Source organism: Panthera onca, chromosome B1 (assembly GCF_046562875.1).
Source record: "Panthera onca isolate mPanOnc1 chromosome B1, mPanOnc1 haplotype 2, whole genome shotgun sequence".
Taxonomy (NCBI): Eukaryota; Metazoa; Chordata; class Mammalia; order Carnivora; family Felidae; genus Panthera; species Panthera onca.
The window spans coordinates 57168495-57180723 of NC_138342.1; the positions used below are offsets into that span (position 1 = coordinate 57168495).

Here is a 12229-nt window from a genome sequence, read left to right on the forward strand (position 1 = left end):
CCATTTTTAAATGTACAGTTCAGTAGTGTTGAGGGTATTTACATTGTTGTAAAATATCTCTAGAACCTTTTCATCTTCAAGAACTATAGCTATTTCATGAAACAACTCTCCTTTGCCCCCTTCCTTCAACCCCTAGGAATTGCCATTTTGTTCTTTTATAGCTAGCTATGAATTTGACTGTTTGTTGGTTTGTTTTATTTTTTTAAGATTTTGTTTATTTTATTAAAGATTTTATTTTTAAGTTGTCTCTACACCTAACATGGGGCTCGAACCCACAAACCTAAGATCAAGAGTCACAGGGTCCACTGACTGAGCCAGCCAGGTGCCCCCAAATTTGACTACGTTAGATACCCTGTATAATTGGAAATCATACAGTATTTGTCCTTTTGTGATTGGCTTATGTCACATAGCATATTGTCCTCCAAGTTCTCCAGGAAAAGTTTCAAACTTCTCAGTATGTAATAAGCCCATTTAATTTTACATACGTAACCTATTTTTGTTATTTCTGTGCATAGCAAATCTATCCTAAGTGTTTTTCAAATGAACCAAGTTCACTTCTAATAAATTTTATTAAGTGTATCAGGTAGACTTAAGGTAATACTTGGTGCTATGATAAGCTCTTAAAACCCTGTAGTTCAAAATAATAAAATTTTATTTCTCAGAGAATAGTGCAAATGGCATTTGGTGGATGCCATGCCATGCTGTGACTCAGGGACCCAGGCCCTTTCTAAATTGTGACTCATCCAACCTCTAGAACCATGCTTCAAATTTTAGTGTTTATTAGAATGACCTGGAAGACTTAAAACACACATTTGGGCCCTATCCCCAGTTTTTGATTTATTAGGTCTGCTGTGGGGTTGGTGCTGAAAATTTGCATTTCTCACAAGTTCTCAAGTGATGGTGCTGTTGCTGTTATGGGGACCATACTTTGTTACCCCTGGAGCTGAATTTGAGAGCCTCTGCTCTAGGGTCTTGGTGTTCTTTGCTTCCTCTAGCTGCTGGAGAGAAAAGCATCACATTCCAGAGGTTTTTAGAGTGAAACCTGGAAATGGTATACATTGTTTCTGCCCTACTTCCATTGACTGGAATGGAGTTACATAGCCACACTCAATTACAAGGGAGGCTGGTCAATAAAGCCTAGTTTGTGTCCAAGAAGAAAAACAACTTGGATTTAGGGGACACATAGCAGTGTCTGCCACACACACGTTTCAAGATAGGAGCACCTTAAGTTTATTTTTTAATGTAACTGAAACCCCACGGTGCCAAGTTTAATTCATTTATGTGGAAGAGGTCTTCAACAGATGTTCTCTATTTTCTACTTCTCAGTTCTAAAAACTAAACTCTTAGAAAACTTAAATATGCCCTTTGGCTCACATTCCTAAGCACACTCGTTTTCTAAAAACATTCCAGGGACAATGTAACCAGGAATAGAGCATACTAATCCAAGAATTAAATTTTGTGTTTTGAATTACTATTTATACTGCAGAGAATTCCATATATACATGGATACCACTCCCACCCTGCTCCTCTTCATTAGCACCAAATATATGTAATTCCTTTAGCAAAGTGAAGACACTTCTTTAAATGATATGTTAGGGGACGCCTGGGTGGCTTAGTTGGTTAAGCGCCCAACTCTTGACTTTGCCTCAGGTCATGATCTCAGGGTTTGTGAGTTTGAGCCCCCCAGGCTCTGCCCTGACAGTGCGGAGCCTACTTGGGATTCTCTCTCCTTCTGTCTCTGCCCCTCCCCTGCTCTGGCCAGTACAAGCACACACTCTCTCTCAAAATAAATATATGTTAAAAAAAAATAATATGTTAGGATTAAGCAGGGAGTCTACTTTGCTTCTAAATAAATACCAGCACCAATCATGAAATCAACTGTAACTCATGAAAAGTTGATACTAAATTATTTTTCTGGTTAATTTAATGTACAAAGGGAGAAAGCCTAGAGACTCTTTCACTTTATTATTTTTTTATTTCTTCATTACTCTATGTCACTTTTTCCCCCCTGAAACTATTTTTGAAGTTCAATTGCTTTAAAATAAACAACTACAATCATCTGCCACCTTTCTGAAGAACTGGGGAAGTGTGCCTAAAAGCTGGTGTCAGTACTCAAAGAAATGTAATGTGACCTGATATTTCTGTTTTGTTGGAGAGGTTTGTTTGTTTTTTGTTTTTTTTTCCTCATTGTAGGTATATACTTATTTTTTTGGTCTACTCATAGACCCTCTCTGAAGGAGTAGCTGACATACAAGAAAGGTAGAGAAAGTTTGGTTAAGAGAAAATGCTTGTTGATTGGTCAAAAGTTTACCAAATTATTTTATGTCTGCCAAACCTGAATGACAATACATGATGAAAGTGTGCTTTAAAAACACAAATTTAACTACCTTTTCTTTTAAGAGGAATTTTTTTTTTTTTTTTTTAGGTTTATTTATTTTGAGGGGGTGTGGTTAGGGACAGAGGGAGAGAGAATCCCAAGCAGGCTCTGTGCTGTCAGCACAGAGTCCAACGAGGGCCTCTATCACGAATTGTGAGATCATGACCTAAGCTGAAATCAAGAGGTGGACACTCAACCAACTGAGCCACACAGGCGCCCTAAGAGGGAATGTTTGTAACAGTTGATAAGGCACACACAAATAAGCTGAGAATAAGGAAGGAAACCAATCATCAGAGTGGACCAAATGGAGGTCACAAAATTATGCAGTAAAATTAATGTGGCTTATTCAAAGAGTATTTACTTAATACTTTTGACACAGTCTGATAAACTTATTTTCTGATTAGAAGGATTGTCAAGGGAGGGACTGTTAAAAGATGGTCATGTCACTGACCTGACATCAAAGGAGGAAATAAACTGAAAACTAGATAAGAACTAAAAAGTAATACCAATTTGGTCTCGTTTAGTGTAAGATTGAGTAGCAGTTTCTACAGTTTGTGCCTAGTATTTTATGTGTTCAATGGAAACTTGTTCTTTATTGCTAACTTCTTTTATAAATCCAGCAGTTGGTATTTATAAAGTTGTTTAAGAGTAATGTCTATTACTGAGTAGTTTTTGAAATGCTATCCTTTTGAGGGTACAAAAATAAAATATATACTAATGTCTTCTCCCTATAAAAATAATACATAAAAAACGTGGTTAAATTGATAAACTTCATTTAGCTGAAAAGATTCATTTGTATGAAACATTTTTTTTTTCCCCTGGGGGATGCTGAATAAGTGGAAAGTCAGTTTATAATTAAGTTAACAAAGCCTTTTTAATGAAATTTAATAAAAATAAATTTATTCTTTAAGCAGTTTGGGAAGGCAGCTAACTACACCCTTATTTCAGTTGATGATGTGCTAAGAGTATTTTCTAAACAGACTTATTGTTGACAGTTAACTTCTTGCTATTTTATGCTTTTTTTTTCAATTTTGGGAAGAAGATTCAGTTAATTATGTGGTTTGCGGTATGTAATTTAAATTCTGCCTCAAAGTGCCATGTGTTTGTGTGGTTTTTAGTTCTTAACTGAAACTTTGAGGTCAATATTTACACTTGGTGGATTTTTTCCCCCCAGAGAAAAACCACCTACTTTGAGCATGAACTTCTAGGAAGTGTTCAGGGGTGTTTATTTGGACTAGAATTGAGAACAGGAATTATATTTTATTTCTTAAAAGTTAGTATATAAGATTAAAGACTTTATACAACTTTTTGGAGAACCTTCATATAGCTTGATATTACAGAAAAGACTGAGGAAGCATCCTTTGCCCTTAACCATAAGGACCTATGAAAGCAGCTCCTTATTTATTCCTTTGGTCTGGGACTATAAATATTTGATCCTACAGTGCATGTGGTGGATTAAAGTATCTTTCTTCTGAAAACAATAGTATTCAAGATAGTCAACTGTTAGGGCAGAGCTCAGTCTTTTTTTTTTCTGACAGGGAAATGATCACTCCTAGTCCACAAAGGGAGGACTTGTCTCCTAGGATGTTTTGGCTTCTGCTTCTCTGGGCTATGAATAAAAGCTCTTCTTTGCTAAAGCAGTTGCAGTTGAACTAGTAATAGTGGGATATGGTTCCTGTAAATGGAAGCATTAGGTTTATAAGTTTGATTTGGCATGTGTAGATCCTTTTAAGGATTACTGTTGAGTCACTGGAATTTAGAGAGAGGGAAGTGAGAGTGACTGACCTACCCCAAGGTATGTGGGATTGCCCTTTTCCTTATAGATAAAATTGGAATTGGTTTTATTTTCCTTCCTAAAATGGGATGGGGCTTAACTGTTTAAAAAGGGAAGGATATGCTTAGTAATAAGATTGTAGGTGAAATTCAGTTACATTAAATGCTATTGCAATAAAATTTTACATATAATCTGAATGTAAGCCCTAATTCTGCTACTAGTTAGCTGTGTAATCTTAGCACTTTAGTTGTTCTAAACTTTTCTTTATCAGTAAAATGGGAATGATAATAGGAAAAATCAAGCTTGTGTAAGAATTAAATAAAAAACAAAAATGAAAGTCCATTGTGTTGGAAAGACTATATAGTAAGGTAAGGTATTGTATTAAAATACGTGCAATATTTGGGAGATTCTTGTACTAAAATATTATTTGTTGTTTATCTGAAGTTCAAATTTAACTGGAGGTCCTGGGTTTTCTTTTCTCTTTAAAAATTTTTTTTAATGTTTATTTGGTTTTGGGAGAGAGACAGCAGGAGAGGGCAGAGAGAGAGGGAGACACAGAACGTGAAGAAGGCTCCATCCAGGCTCTGAGCTGTCAGCACAGAGCCCCACTGGGGCTCAAACTCACAAACTGAGATCATGACCTCAACCAAAATCAGATTCTTAACTGACTGAGTCACCCAGGTGCCCCTATTTTTTCTTTCTTAACCTGACAATTCTAATATTATAGTATTCTAATGTATTCTATGACTGTGAAACAAAGAATATTGTCACTAAAAGGAAGAATTTTCAGTTGCTTCTTTCTCTTCATTCTCTTATTTTGATATGGAAAGCAAGGAAAGGTAGGGTTTACTGACTTTGACTATAGTAGTGGTTCTCGGATGCTCAAAACTATTTCCTATGTATTTTACAAATTAGAGATTCATTTAGAATACCAAGTTATTGAATTAGATATCCCTTCATGTAATCTACCTTAATCCGACTATATAAAAATCTAATAACAAAATGTGATTATATAGAATATTTTATTTTTTTAAGTTTATTTATTTATTTTGAGAGGGCGAGAGCATGAGCAGGGGAAGGGTAGAGAGAGGGAGAGAAGGGGAATCTGTCAGCGCAGAGCCTGATGCAGGGCTCGATGCTCTGAACCGTGAGATCATGACCTGAACTGAAATCAAGAGTCGGACGCTTAACCAACTGAGCTGCCCAGGTGCCCCTATATAGCGTATTTTAGTGGAGACTGTGGCTGGAGAGAGATTAGCAAATAGATACTACCTAGGTATTGGGAGTTTTTAAGTGTGAGAGGAATACCAGAAGGGACCTAAGATGACCTTGCCTATTTAATTATTTAAACACATAGTACTTTGTGCAGAGTAGGTGCTAGGCCAGAGATCTGAGCAAAGCATTGAAACGTTTTAGTAGTAAACTTTTGTGATATTTTGTAAGAGCAGTTAGTAATTTTACTGCTTCCAGAGATCAAATAGTTGAGAAGAATTTTAAAATTTATAGTTACAGAATGTCATATTCATACATGTTTTTGTCAAAAGCTTGAGTAGGAGTGAAGTAATCCCATTTAGAAATTGAGTTAACAATTTGCAAAAACAAGAATTTTATCTGTTGGGTCAAGTCATGACTAAATCTATCCAGCATTTGATTTGTAATTATGATCACAGAGTATTATGTGGAAATGTGTGATTGCCTTCACTCCAAAGTTTAAGGTTATGTCAAGAGTACATTTACCTTTATCAGTGTGAATTTATTTAACATTTTTGAAAACTTATTTAAGCTGTGAATGTTCATTGATTATGGAACAAAATCACACCTTAAAATTTGGATCTAAATGTTCTTTTTCTAATTTTAGTTGATTCTCATGGAATTGGTGTTAACAAGTCTATATATACATATTCTTTAGGATCTTGTTCCATCTCTTTTCTGATCATATCTAGTTCTGTCAGTCTCTTGTTCATTTTAGTTAACTATAGCTAGATTAGCTACACAGTAATTTCAAGGCTTTATTTGCCTTTTTTTCTCAGGCACAAGGAAAGGTGGCCTACACAAATTCACCATTTAAACCACTTGTCAAGTAGTTGGCTCAATTTTATTTTCTCCAGAGAGCACTAGACTTTGAAATAACCCTGATAGGTATTTTTCAAATTCACTGATTATATTAATGAGGTTCCATTTTTATGATAATTTAAAATTAGGAATTTAATTGGGCATTTTTCTATATTATTTATGCTTATTACACAGAATATGTGACTATATTGTCACATTATTTAATAGAGACATTTGAAGTAGATACTATATATGGGAAGTTTTTAGGCAGTAAATTGCTTATTGAACAGATTAATCCTGTGAATTCTTAATTATTTTAAGATATAAAACAATATCATTTATTCATTTAAAAAAATTTTTTTTGACGTTTATTTATTTTGGAGAGAGAGAGAGAGAGAGGCAGAATGTGAGCTGAGAAGGAGCAGAGAGAGAGAGGGAGAGACAAAGAATCTGAAGCAGGCTCCAGGCTCTGAGCTGTTAGCCCAGAGCCTGATGTGGGTCCCGAACCCATGAACTGTGAGGTCATGACCTGAGCCGAAGTCCAACGCTTAACCGACTGAGCCACCCAGGTGCCCCCATCGTTTATTTTATTTTATTAAAATTTTTTTTTAACATTTATTTATTTTTGAGAGACAGCACAAACGAGGGAAGGGTGGAGAGAGGGAGACATAGAATTGGAAGCAGGCTCCAGGCTCTGAGCTGTCAGCATAGAGCCCAACGTGGGGCCCAAACCCGCCAACCATGAGATCGTGACCTGAGCTGAAGTCAGACACTTAACCAACTGAGCCACCCAGGTGCTCCAAGACAACTTCATTTAAAAGCTAATGTTACTTTATTTAACTAAATATATATATATATGTAAATATATACATATATATATATGTATATATATAAATATATACATATATATATATGTAATGATTATTGAGGAACCAAAGACTTTTAAGTAGGTCTATCAATATTTACCATATTAAAAATATAACTTGAAACACTTAAAAATTTATCAGTTAATTCATTTAAAAACCACAGTACTGAAAAAAAAATAAAAACCATAGTACTAAACCCATTACATGTTAACATATGTAACATAACTATTTTCCAAAAAAAAAAATTTAGTGATAAAAGTGGCATTGTTTTACATTTTGTATATGTCTTTAATGCCCGACTTAATAGCAAACCAGAATTCTTATATCTGCTTTTACATTTAGACTATTGCAATTTTATCACATGTTATATAGCTACTGGAAAATTATACATTCATGAGAGAATGAGAATGGAATAAGGTATATTTGTTATTAAAATAGTTTTTTTTCCAGGGCGCTTGGGTGGCTCAGTCGGTTAAGTGTCCAACTTCAGCTCAGGTCATGATCTCATAGTTTGTGAGTTCGAGCCCTGCATGGGACTCTGTGCTGACAGCTCAGAGCCTGGAGCCTGCTTCCGATTCTGTGTCTCCCACCCTCACCCCCACTCCCACTCTCTCTCATAAATGAATAAACATTAAACAAATTTTTTTAAATAAACAAAATAAAATTGTTTTTTGTTTTCTTGTAGACCCCTGCAAGGATCTCAGGGACTTCTTAGGCATTCCCCTACCACACCTTGAGAACCTCTGTTCTAGATAATATATACATCTGTAGAAATGAAAGACTCAGAAGAAACTCTAGATAAAAAGATTTCTTGAAAAAAACTGCATCTAAAAGATTAGTAATTCCACTGTGTCATTACATCCAGTTTGTGTTCATAGTTCTCTATTGTCTCATAGTTTTTTTACAGTTTATTAATATCAAGAGTCAAGGTTACACTTGTTACATGTTACATTTGGTTGATATGCCTTTTAAATTGTAATCTGTTGGTTCCTCTTCCTCTTTTTTCTTTGTAGTTTATTAGTTGAAGAAATTGGGTCATTTGTCCTTGTACAGTTTCCCTTTTTCTGGTCTTGGCTGAGTGCATCTCTGTGGCATAGTTTAACATGTTTCTCAATCTCTATATTTCCTGTGAATTTGTAGTTAGATCTGTAGAGCCTTGATTATATTTGGTTTTAGTTCTTTTTTGGCTAAATTTCTTAGGTGACTATGTGTATTTTCTTTCACATTCCACCAGGAGGATGTCTTTTGTGATGGTAAAATCAATCAGTCTTTTCAGGTTTTGTTAGCCTAATTCATACACCATAAAATTTCATATTAGCTTTTCTCTAATGATTTTAGGATCTGTTGCTAATTGTTGCCCTAATCCAGTATATCATTTGGTGTTGCAAAAGATGATATTCTAATAATCAAGCCTGTTAGCTGGGATTCTTCAGTAAAGAAGACCTGTTCTTTCATCTACTCTTTCATTAACCTGAAATAACATTTGTATAGAAAGGGCCAGAATAAAATTTTTGATATTTTTTCCTCTTTATGTGCAAATTTCCAGAATAATTAATTGGTACCCTAGCAACTTCCAAAGATGATTAGAGAGTTTGGGTTTTTGTTTTCTGGTTTTCTTTAGATTTGAATTTACAGTTTTTGCCTTCCCTTCCTTCATCATTCCTTTTGGAATTCATAGTTGTCCTATCTTTTGACAAATTGAAGCCCTTTGACGTTGGCTCTCTTGCCTTTGGCACAGCCTCAGGAGATTTTGATCGTTTACTTATTTCCTGGAACAAGATGTGTTAAGCTCATCTTATACATTTATTTCTCCAGACACGAATAAGGAATGTGACCCTAGTTCCTTTCAGTGGGAAATGGTATTTAGATATCATAATCCGGGTGACATTTATATTCATTCCTACAAGGTTGTCATTATTGATAGGCCTTTTGGTGGACAGAGCTAGGGAAATTATATTTTATAGGAAGGAAAATAATTCATGAGTTCTGGATGCTATTTCAAATTCAAATGTAAGATTACAGAGATTTTACTTTATTTTTTATTATACATTTTTTTCTTAACACTGAAAATATTGGTTCTAACAATGTGGTTATTAAATCACAAAATTTTAGGGAGGACCTGTTCTGTTTTATTAGAAGATTGGGGCCTAAAATACCTAAAGGGACCAGGTAACTGAACAAATAAATCAGGCCTGCTGTGAGATTGGCAGGGGCTGATAAACAGAGAATGGCAGGGGCTGATAAACTGGAGAGCATATGTCCCGCTTAATGGAAGCATGTGTGATTGGCCCCAGGTGATTTTTAGTGAGATAAAATACAGGCACAGTATTGCTTGGTTTCCACATTAAAAATTTAATGTTACATTAATTTCAGTTGTATGGATAGTGATTCCACAAATATATATCTTATACCACACTCACCACAAGTGTACTACTGTCTGTCACCATACAGTGCTATTACAGTATCATTGACTATATTCCCTCTGCTGTGCCTTTTATTCCCATGACTTACTCATTCCATAACTGGAAACCTGTACTTCCCACTCCCCTTCATCTATTTTGCCCGTCCCTGGTCCTCCTTCCCTCTGGCAACCATCATTTTGTTCTCTGCATTTTTAGGTCTGATTCTGCTTTTTGGTTTTTTTAAATTTTTTTTTTTTCCTGATTCCACATATGAGTGAAATCATATAAATATAAATCATCTTTCTCTGATTTATTTCATTTAACATGATACCGTCTAGGTCCATGTGTATTGTCACAAATGGCAGTCTCATCCTTTTTTTTAGCTGTGTAATATTCCACTGTACATATACATTTGTGTGTATATATATATACTTTTTTTATATGTGTGTACACATACATGTATATATACACACATCACATTTTCCTTATCCATTCATCTGTTCATGGACACTTAGGTTGTTTTCATACCTTGGCTATTGTAAATAATGCTGCAGTAAACAGAAGGATGCATGTATCATTTTGAATCAGTATTTTTGTTTTCTTTTAGTAAATGCCCAGTAGTAGAATTACTGGGTCATATGGTAATTCTATTTTTAAGTTTTTGAAGAACCTCCCTGCTGTTTTCCACAACGGTGATACCAATTTACGTTCCCATCTATATAGTATACAAGGATTCCCTTTTCTCCACATCCTCATCCACTTGTTATTGTCTTTTTTTCCTTTTTTTTTTTTTTTTCCTCCAGAGAGAGAGAATCTTAAGCAGGCTTCATGGTCAGTGTGGAGCCCAACAGAGGGCTCAATCCCATGACCCTGGGATCGTGACCTCAGCCAAAATCCTGAGCTGAAATCAAGAGTCAGATGCTCAACCAACTGAGCCACCCAGGCATCCTTGTAATTGTTTCTTTATTTTAGCCATTCCAATAGGTGTAAGGTGATATCTGCTTGTGGTTTTGATTTATATTTCCCTGATGATTAGTGATGTTGAGCATCTTCTCATGTGTCTTTTGGCCATCTGTCTGTCTTCTTTGGAAAAATGTCTATTTAGGTCCTTTGTCTATTTTTTGATCAGATTCTTTTTTGTTGTTGAGTTGTATGAGTTCTTTATATATTTTGGGTACTAACCCCTTATCAGATGGATGTATCATTTGCACATATCTTCAAATATCATTGCAAATATCTTTCAGTAGGTTGTCTTTTTGTTTCATTGATGGTTTCCTTTGCTTTCTTTTTATTTTGGTGTAGTCCCAATAGTTTATTTTTGCTTTTGTTTCCCTTGCCTTTGGAAATGTATCTCAGAAAATGTTGCTGTGGCTGATGTCAGAGAAATTACTTCCTGTGTTCTCTTTTAGGTAGTTTTATGGTTTCTGATCTCACATTTAGGGCTTTAATCCATTTTGAGTTTATTTTTGTGTATGGTGTTAGAAAGTGGTCCAGTTTCATTCATTTACATGTAGCTGTCCAGTTTCTACAACACGATTTACTGAAGAGATGGCCTTTTCTCCATTGTATATTCTTGCCTCCTTTGCCATAGATTAATTGACCGTATAAACATGGGGTCATTTCTGGGCTCTCTGTTCTGTTCCATTGATGTGTATATCTGTTCTTGTGCCACTACCATACTGTTTTGATTACTACAGCTTTGTAGTATACCTTGAAGTGTGGGATTGTGATACTGTTACTGAAAAACCCAAGTTCAGATGCTTGTTGCACAAAAAGCCAATGCTCAAGAGACGAGTTTTGGTTGGAAAGGAATATGAGCTTTATTCAGGCGGCCCACCACCTGGGGAGACGGTGGACCCTTGTCCAAAAACCAATTCTGAGGTTTCTACCTGACCCAAAGATTTTTAAAGGAACTTTAGGGCAGTTAATCAGTGAAAGGGGAGCACAATGATCTGTAATACTTCTTGGTTGCATGCATGCAGATTCAGTGGTGCCAGCTACAGATGTTATCACAATGCCTGGGGCAGTGGGGAGAGAGGTTGTACGAGAGAGTTTCCTTCAGGGTTTTTCTAGGAAACAATACACGATCTATAGATATACCAAGAAAGTTTTTTTTTTTTTTTAATTTTTTTTTTCAACGTTTTTAATTTATTTTTGGGACAGAGAGAGACAGAGCATGAACGGGGGAGGGGCAGAGAGAGAGGGAGACACAGAATCGGAAACAGGCTCCAGGCTCCGAGCCATCAGCCCAGAGCCTGACGCGGGGCTCGAACTCACGGACCGCGAGATCGTGACCTGGCTGAAGTCGGACGCTTAACCGACTGCGCCACCCAGGCGCCCCAAGAAAGTTTTAGTTAATTGATCACTCAGCTAAAGGTGCTTGCTAAAATTTACAGACTACTAAATTGGCCAGAGGGCTAAGGCAACACAGGCAAATACTTACAGCTTTGTTTTTCTATCTCATGATTGCTTTGGCTATTCAGGGTCTTTTGTGGTTCCATTTAAATTTTAGGATTGTTTGTTCTAGTTCTGTAAAAAAATGCTGTTGGTGGTTTTCACATTTTTAAAAAGAAGTCACAAATCCAGATATATTATGTGAACTTATATTTAGCTTTTAAATATTGACAACTAATTCAAATTTTTTAAAAGTCCCATTTGGACCAAACAAATATTTTCTTCCATAGGCCATTAGTTTGTGACTTCTTGTGGAAGAGCTCTAAGGAACTGATGGTTAAGCTAGCCTTCTAGACCTCAGGCA

General features: G+C 35.7%; 1 protein-coding gene across 2 annotated transcripts in view; it reads left to right on the forward strand.

The window, feature by feature from the left end:
• Positions 1 to 12229, forward strand: part of DCK (deoxycytidine kinase) — a 39773-nt gene that overhangs the window by 12443 nt on the left and 15101 nt on the right. The window lies entirely within an intron of this gene.